This window comes from Acinonyx jubatus, chromosome E2 (genome assembly GCF_027475565.1).
Source record: "Acinonyx jubatus isolate Ajub_Pintada_27869175 chromosome E2, VMU_Ajub_asm_v1.0, whole genome shotgun sequence".
NCBI lineage: Eukaryota > Metazoa > Chordata > Mammalia > Carnivora > Felidae > Acinonyx > Acinonyx jubatus.
The window spans coordinates 34,956,434-34,976,639 of record NC_069396.1 but is presented as its reverse complement, the minus strand read 5'-3'; the positions used below and the strand labels follow the sequence as shown (position 1 = coordinate 34,976,639).

The following is a 20,206-nucleotide window of genomic DNA, read 5'->3' as shown; positions in this document are numbered from 1 at the left end:
ATAGTGCCCTGGTTCTGTGGAGTAGGGGTAGGGATCTTGAGCTCTAATTGTTTCTTACGCAGACTTTAACATTTTTATGGTTAGTACTGTACATTACCCATCAGTATTTTCAGGGGTACTTCGAATTCCCTAGCTTTTGTAGGATTGTATGGACAACTCCCCTTCCCCCACAGACGTTAAGGCTTCTCATTTCTCTAGGTTAAATGTTTGTTACTTCCTGTTCACCTGCTGTTTTCCATAATACTGTCAGCATCTCTTATTAGCTGTTGTCTTCTGTCTTAATTCTTTTTGTCCTTAAGGGTTTATACTTTCTTAATTTCTTAATTGTCATTTTAGTAGGACTTGGAGAGGAAGTTTAAAGATAAACACTTGTTCAGACCGTTATTTTCAAAAATCTGAATTTTCTTTTAAAATTTTTTAATGTTTATTTATTTTTGAGAGAGACAGAGTGCAAGCAGGGGAGGGACAGAGAGACAGGGAGACACATAATCTGAAGCAGGCTCCAGGCTCTGAGCTGTCAGCACAGAGCTGGATGCGGGGCTCGAACCTACGAACTGTGAGATCATGACCTGAGCCAAAGTCAGATGCTTAACTGACTGAGCCACCCAGGTGCCCCTCAAAAATCTGAATTTTTAAAAAATGCCCTAAATGAGTGGTAACCTATCAAGAATGGAATGAATCACTGGTGTAGCTGACAGTGACAGTGGAGAACTGAGGTGTTTTCCCCCTTTTTCTCTTTCTAAATGTAAGACCTAGATCCTCCTGAATTTCCTCCTTTTTATTCTTGCAACACTCCCTTTGTGCTGTGGCCTGCAGGCCAAAGGAAGCTTACTGTAGTCATGCAGTGCTTAACGTTTATATATATGTCCATTAGCATATTTCTAACAATGTCTGTGATCATATTAGCTATTTAAGGATAACCCTGAAATATTCAAGAACTTGTTCAAACAGCTTGTGAACTGTATGGGAACATGCATTTTTTCATGGCAACATTTATTTGGTTACTTTTTCTTAATCCATGATTCACAGAACAAACCCTAAATGATAACATAACTAAGCAGATTTGAGTAGTTAAGATACTACCTAGGTCATCTAGATACATAATTAGGATAAATACTTGTCTCTTGATGGTGATTTTGGTTGTGGTTCTCATTAGATGCCTGTGGACTCTACAGTGATTCAAATATTGTAAGATACCCTTGAGTTTACTATAAATGACTCTCCTCCAGATTTTAGTAAGATAATTATAAGGTGTCTTGAAATTAGTGTTTATCAGCTCAACCAATCCAAAAGGAACATTTCTACAAAAGAGTTAATACTAGGTTTTTATGCCAGAAAGTTCAAATGGTGCAAGCTTAATAACTGAAAGTTCCTCATTAAGAAATGAATTATTTAACATCAGAGTATAAAATAGAACAGTTGTTTTAGAAACTTCAAGGAATGCAGTGAGGGAGTTATTTTTAATGTTAAAATACTGCTGGACTTGGAGTTACTGCCAGGAAGAAAAGTAATTTCAGGCCACAAGCTTCAAAACAGGCAGAAACCTCCAGTGTATCGAACACACTTTCTGGAGTAGGCCCAGAAACACTGGTCTGTGAACAGTTGTCTTTGTATTTGTGGGGTCTGAACTGGCAGTTAAACGGAACAAATAATAACGGAATTTAAAAGCCTGGTGAGATTTATAGTTGATCCGCGTTTGAGGAGGAATATTTATGGTTTCGGTCACTTACCCATGAAGTATGGGAATTATTTCATAAAAGCAGTACTGCCTGTGTTTTTCGCATGTTACTGTAGTATTCTGAATTGTACTTTTTTCCTTCCGGGATATTGGTTGTGTTGGGAGATTAAAAAAAAAAATAGGTGGCTAAAGTTTTATTCTCCTTTTTGCCTGCCTTTAGCTATGGACACACATGTCTGATTTACTCAATTTTGCATACTTGGATGTTTCTCTGTAAAGAGTTAGGCAAATGTCCATTTGTTCCAGTACTTATGTATCATATGTGTCCATTTAATATCTAGTAAGATTTTCCCTTCAAAAATGATCCTCAGGAAATGATTTGTGTTCTAATCAATCCTTATAGTTTTTCAGAATATGGAACATTCTCAATTATTTTTGAAAAATAATAGTATTTATTGGTGAAGCTACATTAAACTTAACCTCAAGATGCTAGTCTCTTACTTTCATAGAAAGAATTGAAAAATTAGCTAGAAAAAAAAGAAATAACACAGATTTAATGGTTATTCATGAGGTATATAAGATGCCATTATAAATAAGCTTTTAAAATATCACTTAAAGGAATACTGTGTTTATGTTATAGAACTCACATATAAACACTTCTAGGAACGTGTAAGGAGTGAATGGGTACTTGGGGCCTGGGATGAAATTTCCAGTGGTGGCATCATACACAGGTTCAAGAATGACTGTGTCCTAGACAGTCTTGATAGCTAGTTTAGGGTAAGTGCTCCAGCTTTGTTCTTCAGGATTGCCTGGGCTATTGTAGGTCCTTTATTATTTTTTTAATGATTATTTATTTTTGAGAGAGAGAGACAGGAAGCAGTAGAAGGGCAGAGAGAGAGGGAGACAAAGAATCCCAAGCTGCCTCTGTGCTGTTAGCAAAGCAGGGGAAGGGCAGAGAGAGGCTGACAGAATCCCAAGCTGGCTCCAAGCCATCAGTGCAGAGTCTAGTGCAGGGCTCGAACCCAGACACTACAGGATCATGACCTGAGCCAAAATCAAGATTCAGGTGCTCAACTGACTGAGCCATCCAGGTGCCGCTGTAGATCCTTTAGCCACATAAATTTTAGAATCAGCTTGTCAGTTTCCACAAATAAGTAAATAAAACCTCCTGATACTTTGATTGCATTGAATCTGTAAATCAGTTTGGGGAGAATTGACAATTTGATATTATCATGTCTCCTAATTTATGACTAGCTTGATTTAAGTCTTAATAAATGTTTTAAGTGTTTTAATAGTTTTCAGTGATGAGGTTTTGCATATTCTTTCTTTAGATATATTCCTAGTTGCTGGATCTTTGTGCATGTATATAATTGTAAATGGTATTTTTAATTTTTTATTTTCTATTTTTTTTCTGCTACTACCATGTGGGCATACTACATTGACCTCTATTCAGCAAACTTGCCAAATTGACTTATTAATTCTAACTATAGATTCTTCTGGATTTTCTGTGTACACCATCAGTTATCAAAATTGGAAATAATGTCAGTTTCTACTTCTTCCTTTGCTGTTATTACACCTTTTATTTCATGTCTTCCCTGATGTACTAGCTGAGACCTTCAAGAGGATGTTGAATAGATATAGTGGTAATACCCAAAGTAGGCAGGAAAAAAAAAATGTGAAGAAATTACCAGCCTATATAACCTTTGTTTTGTGCCCTCAGGCGACCACTCTTCACCTAATTGATGATAAAATCTCATTTGTACAGGATTCTCAGTAGCTGTCTAGTTTGATTCAATTCATATCCCTTCACAACATTCCCCGATAAACACTGTGCCTTGCCTATTTGATTCTGTTAGCTGATGCATCTTTATAAACTTGGCTATTTCCCAGTCCCCAAGAAAATAGAAGCTATAAGTTGGGGGAGAAAAAGCTGAGTGGTTGGGTGGTATGAGTCATAAGCAGTAGGATTTGATGTCCGTGAAAACATGCCTGTCCTCCCATTATAGATTCCCTGAGGACCCTGCTGACCACAGGTCAGACTCTGACAATTTCTGTAGTTCGGTTTGGATCTCTGTTTGACTGGGTTGTATTTTGACACGTATTGTTTCTCTGGTACCTTTGCCTTGGGTACGATAGAAAATCGACCAAATATTAAGTGGAAGAAGGTAGACATAATATGCTTAATTTTTTGGTATGTCCCTTCCAGACAACTTCACAGTTAAAAATGCGTCAAGATAAAATATTTGAATTTTACGGCACCAGTTCTCCTCATCTGTTAACTTTAATTCTCCCAGTGCACCCACGACTGACTGGGGGAGGACAGGTACCCTGCTGCATTAGCACATCTGCTTAGTATTGCCAGGAGCCAGTGGGTCAGAGGCCGTGGGAAGAACCATGTGCTGAGGGAGTTTGGATGCCTGCTCCTTGCTTATTGTGCTTTTGTCACTGTACGTGCCATTCATTCTCGAGGCTAGCTCTTCTCCTAGCCTTTCTCGGGTCCATTTCCGGGAGGAATCCTCTTCTGTTGGGCCACCTTCAGTGTTCTTTGTTGTGGCTTCCTGCCATTGACTTCTCAGGCCCTGAGTATCCTTTATGATAGTTATTTTAAGTGTGGCTCCTTTGTAACCAAAACAGGAAGCTGTTCCTGCAAGAGAATCAAGTGTTTTGATTCTTTCAGCTGTTTTTTTTTTTAATCAGTCCTCTGTAAATCTGAATCCTACCAATTCTCTCGTCACTCGTCTGCTGTCATGAATGTCATGAATACATTTCTTGTATCAGTGGAGAATACTGTAATTGAAGTAGTACAATGGAGAAAACATTGTAATGTTTTTAGGAAGTGACCTCTGAGCTTTATGTAACTTTTTGCTAAGTTCTTTTGTCTTTGACTTCTTGGAGCCGTCTTGTACTTGTTGCAAGAACTGTCCCTATCTTTTGGATTTTACATTAGTTATCTAGTGCTGTGTAACAAATTACACCAAAATTTAGTAGATTAAAGCATTTAACAAACATTTATCATCTCACAGTATCTGTGGGTCAGGAATCCAGGAACAGCTTAAACTTTGCTGGGGGAGTTATGGCTCAAGACCTCCCATGAGGTTAGACTCAAGCTGTCAGCCAACTTGAAGGCTTAACTCAGGGAAGATGTGCTTCCAACGTCACCTCCATGGTGGTTAGCAGATTTCAGTTCCTTGCTGACTATTGGCCAGATCTTCAGTCTGTCACCATATAAGGCTCTCCCTACTCTCACGACATGGCCACTGGCTTTCCCCCATAAGAGTGATATGTGAAAGGGAAAGAGAGAGTCTAGAACAGAAGCTATAATCTGATGTAGTCATCTCTTCTCCCACATTCTGTTGGTCACACAGACCAACTCTGGTACAGTGAGAGACGGCACCACACAGGCATGTGAAACCTAGGAAGTGGAGATTGCTGGGGGTCATCTTGAAGACTAGCTCTCACAGATTCTTTTTTTTCTTTATTTTAAAGAAGGCTTTTATACATCTCATGTCTGTTAATACAGCCCCCATTTCTGAGAGTTGAGATAGTTTGTTCAGAGTTCTAAAGAAAACCTGTGGTTTGGTTGTTAATAGAGAGTGGGAATTTCTGTGCTGCAGAAACAGTTAAGAGTAGCTGTGTTACTCTGCTAGGTGGGCCTTTGGGGGAGAAGAGCTTAATAAGACTCGCAGGCAAATGAGTGGTTCTTTAGCAACCACTTTTGTCAGCTTTCAGTGTGGATTTTGTTGATGTTCTTGTTTGTTTTCTTTGGGGACATAAAAACGTTGTTAGCTGTTTTTAGTGAAGCAAGGATAATTGAGTAGTTTGCTGTCACTTGGTTCCAGTCACATGTAAACGTCCTCAACTGTCTGAACCGGAATCCTGTATCTTCTTTTCTGGCTAGTGTTAGAACAAAAAAGAGAGAATAGTTTGGGTGTGTGCCTCTGAACCTGAAAACTGTACACCAGACGCTTTGGCTATTTATTTTAGATTGTTTTAATACTGAGAAGTCAGATTTTTCATTTCTGAGGAGATGCCTGTGTCTGATGGGTAAGAGGTCTTTGAGCACCTTGTAACAAGTCCCAGTTTTAGTATTTATGGACACTGGATTTAAATTGGCCCTACCTTTTCCTAATCCTGAAGTTACACAACTTTGAATATTTCTTCTTATTACAGAATTTACCAATTTAAACAGCTATAGCAATTTAGCAGCCATCACAGTCTAAGAAACTTCTTTGTCAGAAGGATTTTTCCAAGCCAACACTGAAGTCTGTGCCATTGAATCATGGCACATGCCATGCCGTTGATCATGATCCACGCGTCATACTTGAGCTGATTTCTTATCTGAGATCCAGGTCACATAAACAGGGCTTAGAAGTTTTAATTCAGCTTTGCATTTCAGTATGTAAAGCCTTTCTTCACCTGTTCTTGCTTATCTTTCCTTTGATTGTGTTAGGGCTCAGGACAAATAAAATTTTTTAATAGTCAAAGGAACTAAGGTTAACTGTGGAGGAAGATGGACTAAAGAGAGAGTATTAGTCCCAAGGCACCTGGCTTGCTGGTTCTAAAGCTTTGGAGATTTGTAGGGTTCTGTTACAGCTAACTGGGTTTTACAAACCAAGATTACAAAAAAAAAAAAAAAAAGAAAAAAAGAAAAATGAAATCTAGAGAATAAGAGTTTGTATGCTTAATACTTTGCATTTGTAGGGATATTAGGCAGCACGTTGTGTCCAAACATGTAAAATCAAGTGATGTTTTAATGCTGAAATGAAAATATCATGTTGGCATGTACTGCCAGTGTCATGAAGATATATTAATATTTTTTTCTGACATTTACGCTAATTTATTCATTGTTCCCTCATCAATATTGGCCTGGTTTAAGAAAGATTTGTTTGCCTATGTAGACTGGAAGGAAGTGGCAATGAAGGAAAAACCCTACTTACGTATGATAGGAGACAAAATATTTGTTATTTAAACTCTATTTTGGGACAGGAAAATCAAATATTGTCAACAAATTAAAAAGCCATTGTTTCATTTAATGAATCATATAGGAAGATGTCATGGCCTTAAGTGTCATTCATTGTCTCATGTGATCAAAACCACCCTTTTAAGTTGCAAGATATTAATAACAATAGCATTTTTTTTTAATATTACACATGGCCTCTGCATTTTAACTGATAATCTAAAGTTTCCCAAGACTATTTTTTGAGTCTCTAATACAGGAAATGAGATTTATTCATGCACAAAACCTTCTTGGAGACAGTGGTCCGTGCTCCTTTGTCTGGTACAAAGTTAAGACCCTGTGTCTTGGACCCTTGTATAGTATCTCATTCAGTCAGTGATTCAGCTAGCATTTACTGTATGCCAGGTTCTAGATTGGTTCCTGGGAAGCAGATGAAGGAAAACTCCTCTAATGAATATATTTAGTCCATTGGAGGAAGTAGATATATAAAAAATAATTTTTAGATGTGAGATGTTTCAAGCATTGTGCCAGTGTTTAAAGTGCTAATAGGGGCGGTGCCTGGGTGACTCAGTCGATTAAGCATCTGACACTGGCTCAGGTCATGATATCGCAGTTCATGAGTTTGATATCCACGTAGGGCTCTGTGCTGATAGCTCGGAGTCTAGAGTCTGCTTCAGAATCTATGACTCCCTCTCTCTCTGCCCCTCACCCACTCATGCTCTGTCTCTCAAAAATAAATAAGTGTTAAAAAAAAGTTTTTAAAAAAGTGCTGTGAGGCACTGAATTGATCATTGAAAGCTTTGTTATAGATATTGTAGCTTTTTGAAATTGCTTTTAGTAAGTTGAGACAAAATGGTCGTTTGCTTACATCTCAGAATTAATTGGAATGGATAAATAGATGGGAAAATATGTTTTCCAGATATTCTATTTTAATATTCTTTGTTTTCATGAACAGATAACTACTTCTAAAATTGAGAAATGGTTCACAATCATAATTTCCATCAATATCTCAGTATTTACTATGTAGAAATGTTTAGTAGGTGAATTTGAAAGAAAATGTATTTGGTCATGTTAAGGTTGTGATCATCATCCCCAAAGTAATGAATTAAATACTGGCAGAAAGGATGTTAAAGATTTTGTTGCTAGCATAAGGGTTTTTCTGGGCATTTGAACCACGGATTTCTCCATTAGAACTAATTCCTTTAAAAAAAAAAAAAAGATTGAAAATATGCAGGCACAAATGCCTTGGCAGCCCCAGTCAGTAACTTGAATCTCAGTTGCATTTAGCACAGTTCCTCTGGCTGGGAGCATGGTTTTCTGGAAAAGATTAACCTGAAACTGACAGCACAAATTATACAGTTGGAAATATTCAGGTTTTTCTGATTTGTTTTTAAGATACTTTGTTTTCCCCTTTCTGCCTTCCCAAGAGAAAGCTCTCAGAAGCATTGTGTCCATGGTCAGTTTAGCTATGAGGCACATACTTGTACTATCTTGTAAGAAATGACAAAGCCGGTTATAATCTCAGCATCTCATCTCACTTTTTAAAGCAGACTCAGTTAAAAAAACAAAACAAAACAAAACTTAGTTGTTTTTATAACTGCAACCATACAAATCTTTCTATTTAGGCCTGAATGCAGTCTGGATCCATATATACATACCCACACTAAAGAGTTGAGATATAAACAGTATTCCCCTTCATTGGTCCGTGGGCAACCTGTCTGCCAACTAGCTGTTGACACACCTAGTAACACACCTCCTGCACCCATGCACACAAATAACAGTTCAAATGAATTTCATTTTGTTCCTGCTTCAGAATTCAGGAGCCCAGCATGATTGTAATAATATTATTACATAATTAATCTTCACTAATTAAAAATGTTTATGTTTACCCCAGAAAGTCAGCATTGAGAACAGTAATCTTTTGGCAGATCAAAGTAATCATTGTTTTGGTGATTTGTCATTCGTCCAGAGATTTTACAAAGATTTATTTCAACAGGCATAACTAAAGAGCTGTATTGTGTAAGGCACTGTGATGAGTTGGTGTGGCAAGATTAGAGCTCATCTAGGCTGACTCTCCTTCTGCAGATAAGGAACATAGGGCCCAGTTTCTTAGACAAGGTTTTGCTCCATAACTGTCAAATTATGGTCTGGGTGCTGTTCACTCCCTTCAGCCTAAAAGGTGTTCCAGAATAGTGGGAACTACAATGAGAAAGGTGTTTTGGGGGGTGCCTGGGTGGCTTAGTCGGTTAAGCATCCAACTTCAGCTCAGGTCATGATCTCACAGTTTGTGAGTTTGAGCCCTACGTCAGGCTCTGTGCTGACAGCTCAGAGCCTGGAGTCGGCTTCGAATTCTGTGTCTCATTCCCTCTCTGCCCCTCCCCCACTTGTGCTCTGCCTCTCTCTCTCAAAAAATAAATACATGTAAAAAAAAAATTTTTGGGGGGCGCCTGGGTGGCGCAGTCAGTTAAGCGTCCGACTTCAGCCAGGTCACGATCTCGCAGTCTGTGAGTTCGAGCCCCGCGTCAGGCTCTGGGCTGATGGCTCAGAGCCTGGAGCCTGTTTCCGATTCTGTGTCTCCCTCTCTCTCTGCCCCTCCCCCGTTCATGCTCTGTCTCTCTCTGTCCCAAAAATAAATAAACGTTGAAAAAAAAAAAATTTTTTTTTTAAAGTGGTTTGGTATCTATTGTGGTTGATCTTGAACACAACTTCTAGAAGTTAGGAATTTGCTTAATTTGTGATGTAGGCCAGTAAAGATGAGGAAACGTGGAAGTGATGTAATCAGAGCAATGATTTAGAAAGATTCATTTGCAAGTAGTGAAGAACATGAGTACAGGCATACGTTGGAGATATTGAGGGCCTGGGTCCAGAACACCACATAAAGTGAATCGAGTGAATTATTTTGGTTTCCCAGTACTTATAAAAGTTATATTTACACTATCCTGTAGTCTGTTAAGTATGCATTATGTCAAAAAAAATAATATACATACCCTAATTTAAAAATATTTTATTACTAAAAATGTTAATCATCATCTGAGCTTTCAGTGATCTTAATCATAATTTTTGCTTGTGAAAGATCTTACCTCGATGATGATGGCTGCTGACTGTTCAGGGTGGTGGCTGCTGAAGGTTTGGGGTAGCTGTGGCAACGACTGTTCCTTTCACTAATGATTTCTCTGCAGCATGTGGTGCTGTTTGGTAGCATTTACCCACAGTAGAACTTCTTTCAAAATTGGGAGCCTGTCCTCTCAAACCCTGCTGCTGCTTTATCAACTAAATTCATGTAATATTCTGAATCCTCTGTTGTCATTCAAGAATCTTCACCACATCTTCATCAGGAGTAGATTCCATTTGAAGAAACTCCTTTCTTTGCTCATCCTTAAGAAGCAACTTCTCATCCCTTAAAGTTTTGTCATGAGATTGCACCAATTCAGTCCCATTTCTAGGCTCCACTTCTAATTCTAGTTCTCTTACCCTTTACACATCTGCAGATACTTCCTCTAATGAAATCTTGAACCCCTCAAAGTCACTTGTGAGGATTGGAATCAACTTCTTCCAAACTCCTGTACATGTTGATATTTTGACCTCTTCCCATGAATCACAAATGTTCTTAATACGATCCATAATGGATTTTCAGTTTTTCCAGATTTTCAGTTTACTTTTCTCAGATCCATCAAAGGAATCACTATCTATGGCAGCTATAATCTCACAAAAATGTATTTCTTAAATAAGACTCAGAAATCAAAATTATTCCTTGATCCATGAGCTGCAGAATGAATATTGTTTTAGCATACATGAGAACAACATTAATCTCCTACATCTTCATCAGAGGTCTTGTGTGACCACGTGCATTGTCAATGAGCAGCAGTATTTGGAGAGGAATCTTTTTTCTTCTGAGCAGTGGATCTTAACAGGGGCCTTAAAATGTTCAGTAAGCCATGTTGTAAATAGATGTGCTGTCATCCAGGCTTTGTGGTTCTATTTGTAGAACACAGTCAAAGTAGATTTAGCATAATTCTTAAGGGCCCTAGGATTTTTGGAGTGGTAACTGAGCATTGACTTCAACTTAAAGTTACCAGCTGCAGAGAGTCATCTGTCCTTTGAAGCTCTGAAGGCATGGACTTTTCCTCTCTAGCAGTAAAAGTCCTAGATGTCATCTTCTTCCAATAGAAAGCTGTTTCATCTGCATTGAAAATCTGTTTTTACTGTAGCCATCTTCATTAATTACCTTAGCTAGATCTTCTGGATAACCTGTTATAGCTTCTCCATCAGCACTGCTGCTTCTCCTTTTACTGTTATGTTATAAAGATGGCTTTGTTCCTTAAACCTCATGAACCAACTTCTCCCTGCTTCAGACTTTTCTTCTGAAGCTTCCTCCCCTCTCTCAGCCTGCACAGAATTAAAGAGACTTAGAGCCTTGGCTCTGGGGGAATGTGCGCTTAAGGGAATTGTGTGCCTGGTTTGATCTTCTCTCCAGACCACTCAAACGTTCTCCATATCAGCAGTAAGGCTGTTTAACTTTCTTATCATTCATGTGTTCCCTGGAGTATCACTTTAAATTTCCTTCAGGAACTGTTCCTTGGCATTTACAACTTGGCTGTTTGGCCAAGAGGGCCGGCTTTCAGCCTTTCTTGGCTTTAGACATGCCTCCCTCACTAAGCCTAATCATTGTTACCTTTTGACTTAAAGTGTATGTGTGTCTCTTCCTTTCACTTGAACACTTAGAGGCCATTGTAAGGTTATTGATTAGCTTAATTTCAGTATTGCCGTGTCTCAGGGAACAGGAAGGTCCAAGGAGAGGGAGAAAGATGGGAATGGCTGTCAGTAGAGCAGTCAGAACACACATAACATTTATCGATTAAATTTGCCCTCTTATATGGATGTGATTTGTGGTGCCTCAAAACAATTACAATAGTAACAGCAAAGATCACTGATCACAGACCACCATATAATAATGATGAAAAAGTTTAAAATGCTGTGAGAATTGCTGAAATGTGGCACAGAGACAAAGTGCTCAAATGCTTTAGGGAAAATGGTGCTAACTGACTTGCTCTAGGCAGGGTTTACAGGCCAGTAAGTGTCAGAGTCAAGATTCTAACCTAGGCTAAACTTAGGGGCTACACTGTGCTTTCATTATTCCTATATATCCTATGTCCATTGTCCCTATAACAACCATTTGAAGTGTAGATACGATTTCTCTCATTTCAGATGGGGAAGTGGAAGCTTAAGATGATAAGGGAAATGAACAATCTGAACAGGAAGTTAAGAAAGCAGTTCTGTTTACGGTAGCAAATGGAAATGAAAACTACGATGAAATATCACTTCACACCTGTCAGAATGACTGAAATCAAAAACACAGAAGCAACAGGTGTTGGCAAGGATGTGGATGGAGAAAAAGGAACCCTCTTGCACTGTTGGTGGGAATGCAAGCTGCTACAGAGGAAAATAGTATGAAGGTCCTCAAAAAGTTAAAAATAGAACTACCCTACAATCCAGTAATTGCACTATTGGATATTTACCCAGAAAATACAAAAACAGTAATTCAAAGGGGTACATGCACGCCTTTGTTTATTGCAGCATTATTTACAATAGCCAAACTATGAAAGCAGCCCAAATGTCCATTGATTCATGATTGGATACAGATGTTGCGGTGTATGCGCATGCGCGCGCGCGCACACACACACACACACACACACACACACACACACACACACAATGGAGTATTATTCAGCCATAAAAAGAATGAGATTTTGTGATTTACAACAACATGTTTGCTAGGTGAAATAAGAGAAAGATAAATACCGTATGATTTCACTCATAGGCAGAATTTAAGAAATAAAACAAGCAAAGGAAGAAAACAAAAGACAAACCAAGAAACAGACTTTTAACTATAGAGAACAAACTTTTGGTTGTACTAGAGGGGAGGTAGGGGCAGAGATGGGAGAAATAGGGGATGGGTATTAAAGATTATACTTACCTGATGAGAAAAAACAAAATGAAAAAGCAAATTCCATTTACAATGGCATCTAATAGAATTAAATGCTTAAGAATAAATCTCATCAGGAGGTAAAAGATACCAAACATTGCTGGAAAGAAATTTTAAAAGGCCTAAGTAAATGGAAGCATGGATAGAAAGACTTAACATTGTTAAGATCTACCGTTTCAATGCCGTCTACAGATTCAGTACAGTCTCTTCTGGAACTTCAAGTCTTTTTCAGAGAAATGGGAAAATTGATCTTCAGTTCATTAGGAATTGCCGTGGGCCCCAGCTGCCCAAAGCAATCTTGAAAAAGATCAAAATGGAGGACTCACACCTCCTGACTTTGAATCTTCTATTAAGCTACATTAATTAAGACAGTATGGTACTGGCATAAGGACAGACATATAGACCAGTAGAATAGAATAGAGAGCACAGAAATAAAGGCTCACATATATGGTCAATTGATTTTTATCAGGGATACCGAGACCATTCAATAAGGAAAGGAAAGTCTTTTTAACAAATAGTGCTGGGAAAATGATATCCACGAGCAAAAGAATGAAGTTGGGCCCTTACAAAACAAATACATAAATACAAAATTAATACAAAATTAAAATAAATATGGAAATTAACTAAAATTTGATCGATGACCTAAATTTAAGAGCTTAAGTTATAAAACTCTTAAATGAAACATTGGGGAAAATCTTCATGACATTAGATTTTGCAGTGATATGGATAGGACACTAAAAGACACAATAAAATAAAAAAAAAAACGGAAGAAAATATTTGCAAATCATAGATCTGATTAGGGATTGATATCCAGAAATGTATAAAGAACTCCTACAACTTGAACCAACAAAAGCAACCCAATTCAAAAATGACCAAAGGACTTGAATAGACATTTCAAAGAAGATAGGCAGATGGCCAATAAGCACATGGAAAGATGTTCAACATCACTAGTCAGTAGATCAGTGCAGATGAAAACCATAATGAAATACTACTTCATGCCTATAAGAAAAAAAAAGGAAAATAAAAAGCATTGGTAAAGATGTCGAGAAATTAGAACCTTCATGCATTGTTGGAAGGAGCATAAAATGGTGTAGTTGCTGTGGAAAACGGTTCATCAGTCCCTCAAAAAGTTAAACATGGAACCACCATATATCCCAGAAATTCCACTTCTAGGTGTATATCCAAAAGGGTGTGGTACACAGGGACTCAGACAGATACCAGTGTTCTTGGCAGCATTATTCACAATAGCCAAAAGACGCAAACAACTCAGTTGTCCATCAGCAGATGACTGGATAAGCAAAATGTGGTGGATACATACAGTGGGGAAAAAAGGATGAAAATTTGATGCTACAACATAACTAGGCCTGGAAAACCTTGTGCTAAATGAAATAAGCCAGACACAGAATGGCAGATATTCTGTGATTCCATGTAATGAGCTACCTAGGATAGGCACATTCATAGAGACAGAAAAGTAGAATAGAAGGGAGGGAGAATGGGGAGATATTATTTAATGGCCACAGAGTTTATACAGAGATGATGAAGTAGTTTTGGGTATACATGGTGGTGATGGTTATATCAGCGTTGCAAATGTATTTAGTTCCACTGAATTGTATACTTGTGGATGGTTAAAATCTATATTATGTGATACACATTTTACCATAATGAAAAGTTTTGAAAAGGTTAAGGGAATTTCCCAAAGTCCTAGAGCTTACCAGGTGGAAAGACCTGGACCACAAACCCAGGCTTTCTTGACTCCAAGGCGTCTTGGAGGTAAGGAAGGTGGGTTGTACCTCTACTGTATATTTCCAAGGATCTACCCAAAGGGAAGAATACTGAAAATGGGATGTTTCATGTTTTTGTACCTAAAGCGATTTGGTGTATCTGTATATCTGTCTGAGGCCCTAAGATCTTTTTAATCGAAAAATATTAGCTACTCAAAATGGGTAAGAGTTGTCTGCTGGGAAGATCTGTTACTCTTTTCTTAATAACAAAATCATCACTGTCATATAAATATAAAATGATGCATCAAAAGATTTTCATTAACTTATTAATTAGACATGTTACAGTTGGTTCAGTGGAGATCCAGAAAGTACACACGTATGTACATAGGCAGTCAGGAATGCTGAAATGTGCAAAACTAGCGCCTTGGGAAAGGGAGAGGATCCACTGTACCTGTACATGACAAAGTTCACTTTCGTTTCTATGGACGAGCATCATTTGCATTACTTTCTGGTTACTATAGCATACAGAATTGAAAAATAGCTTAAAAGCAGTAAAACACAGACCAGCTGGAAGGATACACTGGACAGGATACACAGCAATCTCTTTCCACTCATTTCCAAGTCTTTCATAGGTTGTTTTTGTTTGTTTTTCTTTTATGAAACTCATAAAAGAGAATCCTTGTCTGTAATACCACTTAGGTTGATTATTTCCAGTTAGGAAAAAAATAATCTAATCTCTAAATTTACCACCAGGTTGCCTTGTTTTGTCAAGGAGCTCTTGAACTTTAGGTGGTTTTTCTAGACTGGACCAAAAAGGTGACCTTGGCCAGGAGCCAGGAATCCTGGTACTGTCTGTGATTTGCTATGCACTTAAGGTCTCAGTTTCCTTGAGTATAAAATGGAGAGCTGAGCCAGATCTTTGACTTTCTGCCTGGCCTTTGAAATTTTATATATCATGGTTTTATCCTATGCTTCTTGAATTCCTGATTCTTCCTGAATTCTGCTAATCTTCAGAGTGAGACCCACACATTTTCAAGAAACTGTTTCCCATGGACATTGTATTAATATGACACAAACAGGTAATATTCATTTCTTTGACGAATTAACCCTGTGTTTTGGGTCCTGGGGATTCTGCTACATGCCATTCTTCCCTCCTCCAACCCTACCCCACCAGCATTAAAAACCCACTCTTTGTGAAAATGAACACTTCTTCCATAATCGAGATGAAAGGGTTCCTACTATCACTATGCCAGAAAATGTAGCTTTTGAACTCATGAGCTGGCACTTGAGATTGTAGTACATACTTGAAGCTAAGCAGGATATAGAGAATAAGTGATAACTAAAATGTTCTGTCTGCAGTAGAGATGATTGTAGAAAACCTACGGCTGTCTGTGGTTTGTTCGATTTTCATTTCCCCCACATTCTGGGGAACTGTTGATGTTAGTAGCCTGTTTTGTGTTCCTGGCCTCTGCTACTTTCCATTGGTTGGATCACCTTTCAAGAGACACTATTTGCCACAAGATTTATTCAGAAAATAAGAAACTTTTTTTTTTTTTTTAACACAAAGCTACTGGTGTTTCCAGAGGTATGATAGCCCTCTACTCTTCCTCTTTACTTCCCCTCTTAATGTCTTCCTCTCTCCTTCCTTCCCACAGTGATTCTTGGGCTCTTGGGCCTGCTTTCATTGAAGTCATGCTCCTCTGAGAGAGGAAAAGTGGGTGGAAAGAAACACTCAATCGTGTCCCAGGGACAGCTGCTCAGGAAAGCCTAATCCTTTCTCATGAGACATTTGTAGCTATAGAATATCCTTTCCTAATAACCGTGTGACATCAACTCCAGAGCCCAGCTTAGCCCCCACTGCACTCTTGCTTTGCCAGCAGCCATCACCACAGCACATGTCTGTTTGTTGTACTGCAGGGGGGCCGCTGTTGAGCAGAGGGAGTGCATTTCCCGCCGTGCCCCAGAGTGCTCCTCCCTTATCTCTTGCCTTCATGCTGTGAAACTCTTGGTTATTCCCTGACCATCCTGGCTGTGTCCTGAATTAGACTGTTAAAACAGGCTGATAACATGGATGAAAGAAGAGCTTGGAGACATCTCTGAGCAGAGTAGATCAACAAGAAGAACTTCAGGTCCCTCCCACTTTTAGAACAGTTTTATTTAGTAATAGTCATATATGTTATAGCACAGAGAAGAATCTTGAGTTTTGATATCTTTTTCTTTTTTCTTACATACGTTAAATTTATGTGATTCCCAGCTGTCCTGTGACTGTGGTCAAAGCCCTATCTCTGGGGCCCTGGGTGGAATTAGGTTGCATTTTGTCTTCTGCTAACAAAAGTAGCTGGAGTAAGACCTGCGAGTCCTAGCAGAGTCTGTGTAAAATATTTCTCCCAACTATATAATTCACTTCCTCCCATTTATACATATTTGGCTTTAAATATTGCTATATTCTCCCAGCGACTCTGTGAGGGTTACTATAATTATTAGGGTTTTACAGATTAGAGAAACCAGATACAAAGAGGTAAAGTAACGTTTTTCAAGGCCAACTAGGAAGTCAGAGCCAGGATTGGAGATTTTTATTGACCATTTATTTCATCATGTAATCTTAATCTCATAACTCAGGGAATAAGTTTAACATTTTGGACTGTATCATGTCATTTGTTCTCATGTATATTATTTTATTTTATTTTTTAGTGTTTATTTTTGAGAGAAAGAGACAGAGACAGCGTGAATAGGGGGAAGGCAGAGAGAGAGGTAGACACAGAATCCAAAGCAGGCTCCAGGCTCTGAGCTGTCAGGACATAGCCTGACATGGGGCTCAAACCCACGAACCATGAGATCATGACCTGAGCCGAAGTCAGATGCTTAACTTACTGAGCCACCCTGGTGCCCCAATTTTTTTTATTTTAATGTTTGTTTATTTTTGAGAGAGTGAATGAGTGAGCAGGGGAGGGCAGAGAGAGAGATACAGAATCTGAAGTAGGCTCCAGGCTCTGAACTGTCAGCACAGAGCCTGACACTCAGGTATATTTATATTATGTTACATTGGTAAAAAATTGTGCCTTGTGAGAGTGGATACCCTCCTCTTTCCTCAAATTGACATTGTTTCAAAACAATTTTCTCATGTTACTTAAAAACACTTGGGATACAATTTTAATGACTGTGTAGTATTTTATTGGATAGATGTTCCACAGTTTACTTAACCATGTTCCCAATTTGAGTATTTATATTGGATCTAATTATAGCCAGTGCTGCAACAGGTAGGTTTGTTGTCTAAACTGTTGCCTACACAACACTTGTCTGCACCTCTGATTGTGACCTTAAGGATAGGTTTCTGCAAAATTGGACCACTAGGTCTGAGAGTAGGGATGTCTGGGAGGCTTTCAGTGTATTGATAAATGGCTTTTCTGAAAGATTGAATCACTTTTTGTATTTCCATAAGCTCGGTGTTTGGGAAGACCTCTTCACTTTCTTTAACACCGATCTTTGTCATTTTTTAAACTTCTGTGCTCATTAGTTTAATTTGGTAGCCAGCAAATGGTATCTTGCTTTTATAATTTACATTTCTTTGCTGCTTGGTGAAACCATCCTCTTTCATGTGACTGTTGGCCATTTGTTAGGAAGCACTCATGGGACAGGGCACGCAACAGAGGTTAAACTTTTTTTTATTGTTGCTGTTTGCCTTGCCTTAAAAAGCCCACCTTGCTTGGGGCAAGGCTGGTAGTGAACTGTTGGGACCCTGCCACAGTCTTCTCTTGGTACTAATCCCCCTGGCCAGAGCAGGGAGGGGGACATGACACTAGAGCTGAGTGCTTGAAAGCTCATGCATAGGACACAGGGCTTTCATCTATAACCCAGGCTTCATGCCTTCAATGGCGTCTTTGTTGAGATGATGTTTTGCTTGTTTGTTTTAATGAGGAATAGAAGTGTGAGTTCTCTGAATTTTCAGTAGTTCCTTACTCTCACTTTGCAGTACATGTAGATCCTAGTGGATGACTCTTAAAATCCAGTGCTGGCCTATCATTCCTGATTAGCCAGTACCATCTTTTTGGTTTGAGTTTTAGTTCTCTAGGCTTGCATTCTAATGGCGGAACATTTTCAAGCACAGATTAGTTCTAAGTGTATTGAATGCTTCATAACGCAGTTGCTGTTCCTAAAGCCTGAAATAAATTGTCATCTTTTATCTTACAAGGCCTAGTTGTGTTAGAAATCTCTCTCCCCATTGCCACTCCCTCCGTGCTCCAAGCCCTGAGTTCACTACCCCACTTGGAAAGGGATTGGATGTCCTGAAGCATTGGTTATGTAATTGTGGATTGGCTTTCACCCATCCAGTATGACTTCCTCTTGTGATCGTGAGTTCCAGGCTGGCAGCAGTAATTAGATCTCAGGAAAGCCCATCCAGCGGCACACCAGGCAAAAGGGCCTCGCAGCCTCTTTCTGTGTGTTGGCTGAAGTTTCAGAACCCTTCATTTTTAGGGTACAGCAGTAACCTTACACAGGTGATGCTTTTCTTTCTGTGCATTAATTTTAAGCAGCAACACCTGCTTTCTGTGCTGCTTTGAAATCTAATGGAGCTCATCTGGCCATTGGAGTACCTTCCCACCCTCGTCACTGATACTGCTCAGACAGGCTGCACACGGAGCAGAAAACCTCCCATTTCCACAAGCTGCTGAGTAACCCAGTGATCACTGCAGTTAGTGAGACAGAAAAGTGCTGTGAGAAGTTGTAAAGATCAGGGAAAACTTCCTAGAATCCAAACTTTGAAAGATGAAATGACATTATGAAGAAATGACTATAAGAATAGATGTAACTCCAGACTTGGTTTCAGGTACAACACGTGCATTTCACTTTGTGATCTACAGAGGATTTTCTCCTAAATTCTGTAGAGATAGGTAGCTCAAGGTTTAATGCTGGGCCTACGGTCTGACAGCCAGCAAGTGGCAGAAAAGCTGAGCTCTTGTCTGCTTTCTGTCCTGTATCTCTCGTGATTCAGTCTTGAAGAGGAGCCCTCGTAGGGCCCTGCAGAAGAGCAGACCAAGAGAGCCATTCACTGTGAAGGTCATAGCAAGGTTGTTCTGCACGGGACTCAGTTAGGAACATCCTAGGATGTCTCCAGTTATCATTAGAGTCTAAAATTAGGGTCTAATATTGTTAAACATACTCAGGAATCACTTTTGGAAGGAAAGGAGACAGTTCTTTTAACTTCATGAGATATGAGAGTGGAAGAATCATAACAAAAATAAAATAGACAGTGGTGACTTTATAATGACTGTATGTTGTGTGTTACTACATACAGTAATCATTTCCAGAAAGATGCCTTAAAACATTTCATGAGATAGTACAAGAACTGGAAGAATTATGTATGGCAAAGCTAAAGGAAAAGCAAAACTAGAAATGAGGATGAATACAGTCAAATATTATATACACTTTTTTAATGTTTTATTTATTTTTGAGAGAGAGGGAGAGAGTGCCAGCTGGGAGGGGCAGAGAGGGGAGTGGACAGAGGATCCAAAGCCGGCTCCACACTGACAGCAGCAAGCCCAATGTGGGGTTCAAACTCCAGAGCTGTGAGATCATGACCTGAGCCGAAGTTGGACACTTAACCAACTGATCTACCCAGGGGCCCCTCATACATTTTGTAAACATCTGTTCATTTTAGGTTTCTGGCTACAGACTTAAGTAACATTTTTCTTCCCTCAAACTGGAATTACAGAGACCAGTAGAAAGTGGTCTGATAGATCAGTTGGCTCTTGCTCCTTGTTTGTCTAGGCTCAAACCAAAATGAGTCTGTACTCTGACTAGTTGTTAGCAACCAAGGCTCTTAGGCAGGTAAAGGAAATAGTCCTTCATTATAGGGATTTCAGACCAGG

General features: G+C 39.0%; 1 protein-coding gene across 1 annotated transcript in view; it reads left to right on the top strand.

Moving 5' to 3' along the window:
- Positions 1-20,206, top strand: part of LONP2 (lon peptidase 2, peroxisomal) — a 103,056-nt gene that overhangs the window by 67,873 nt on the left and 14,977 nt on the right. The window lies entirely within an intron of this gene.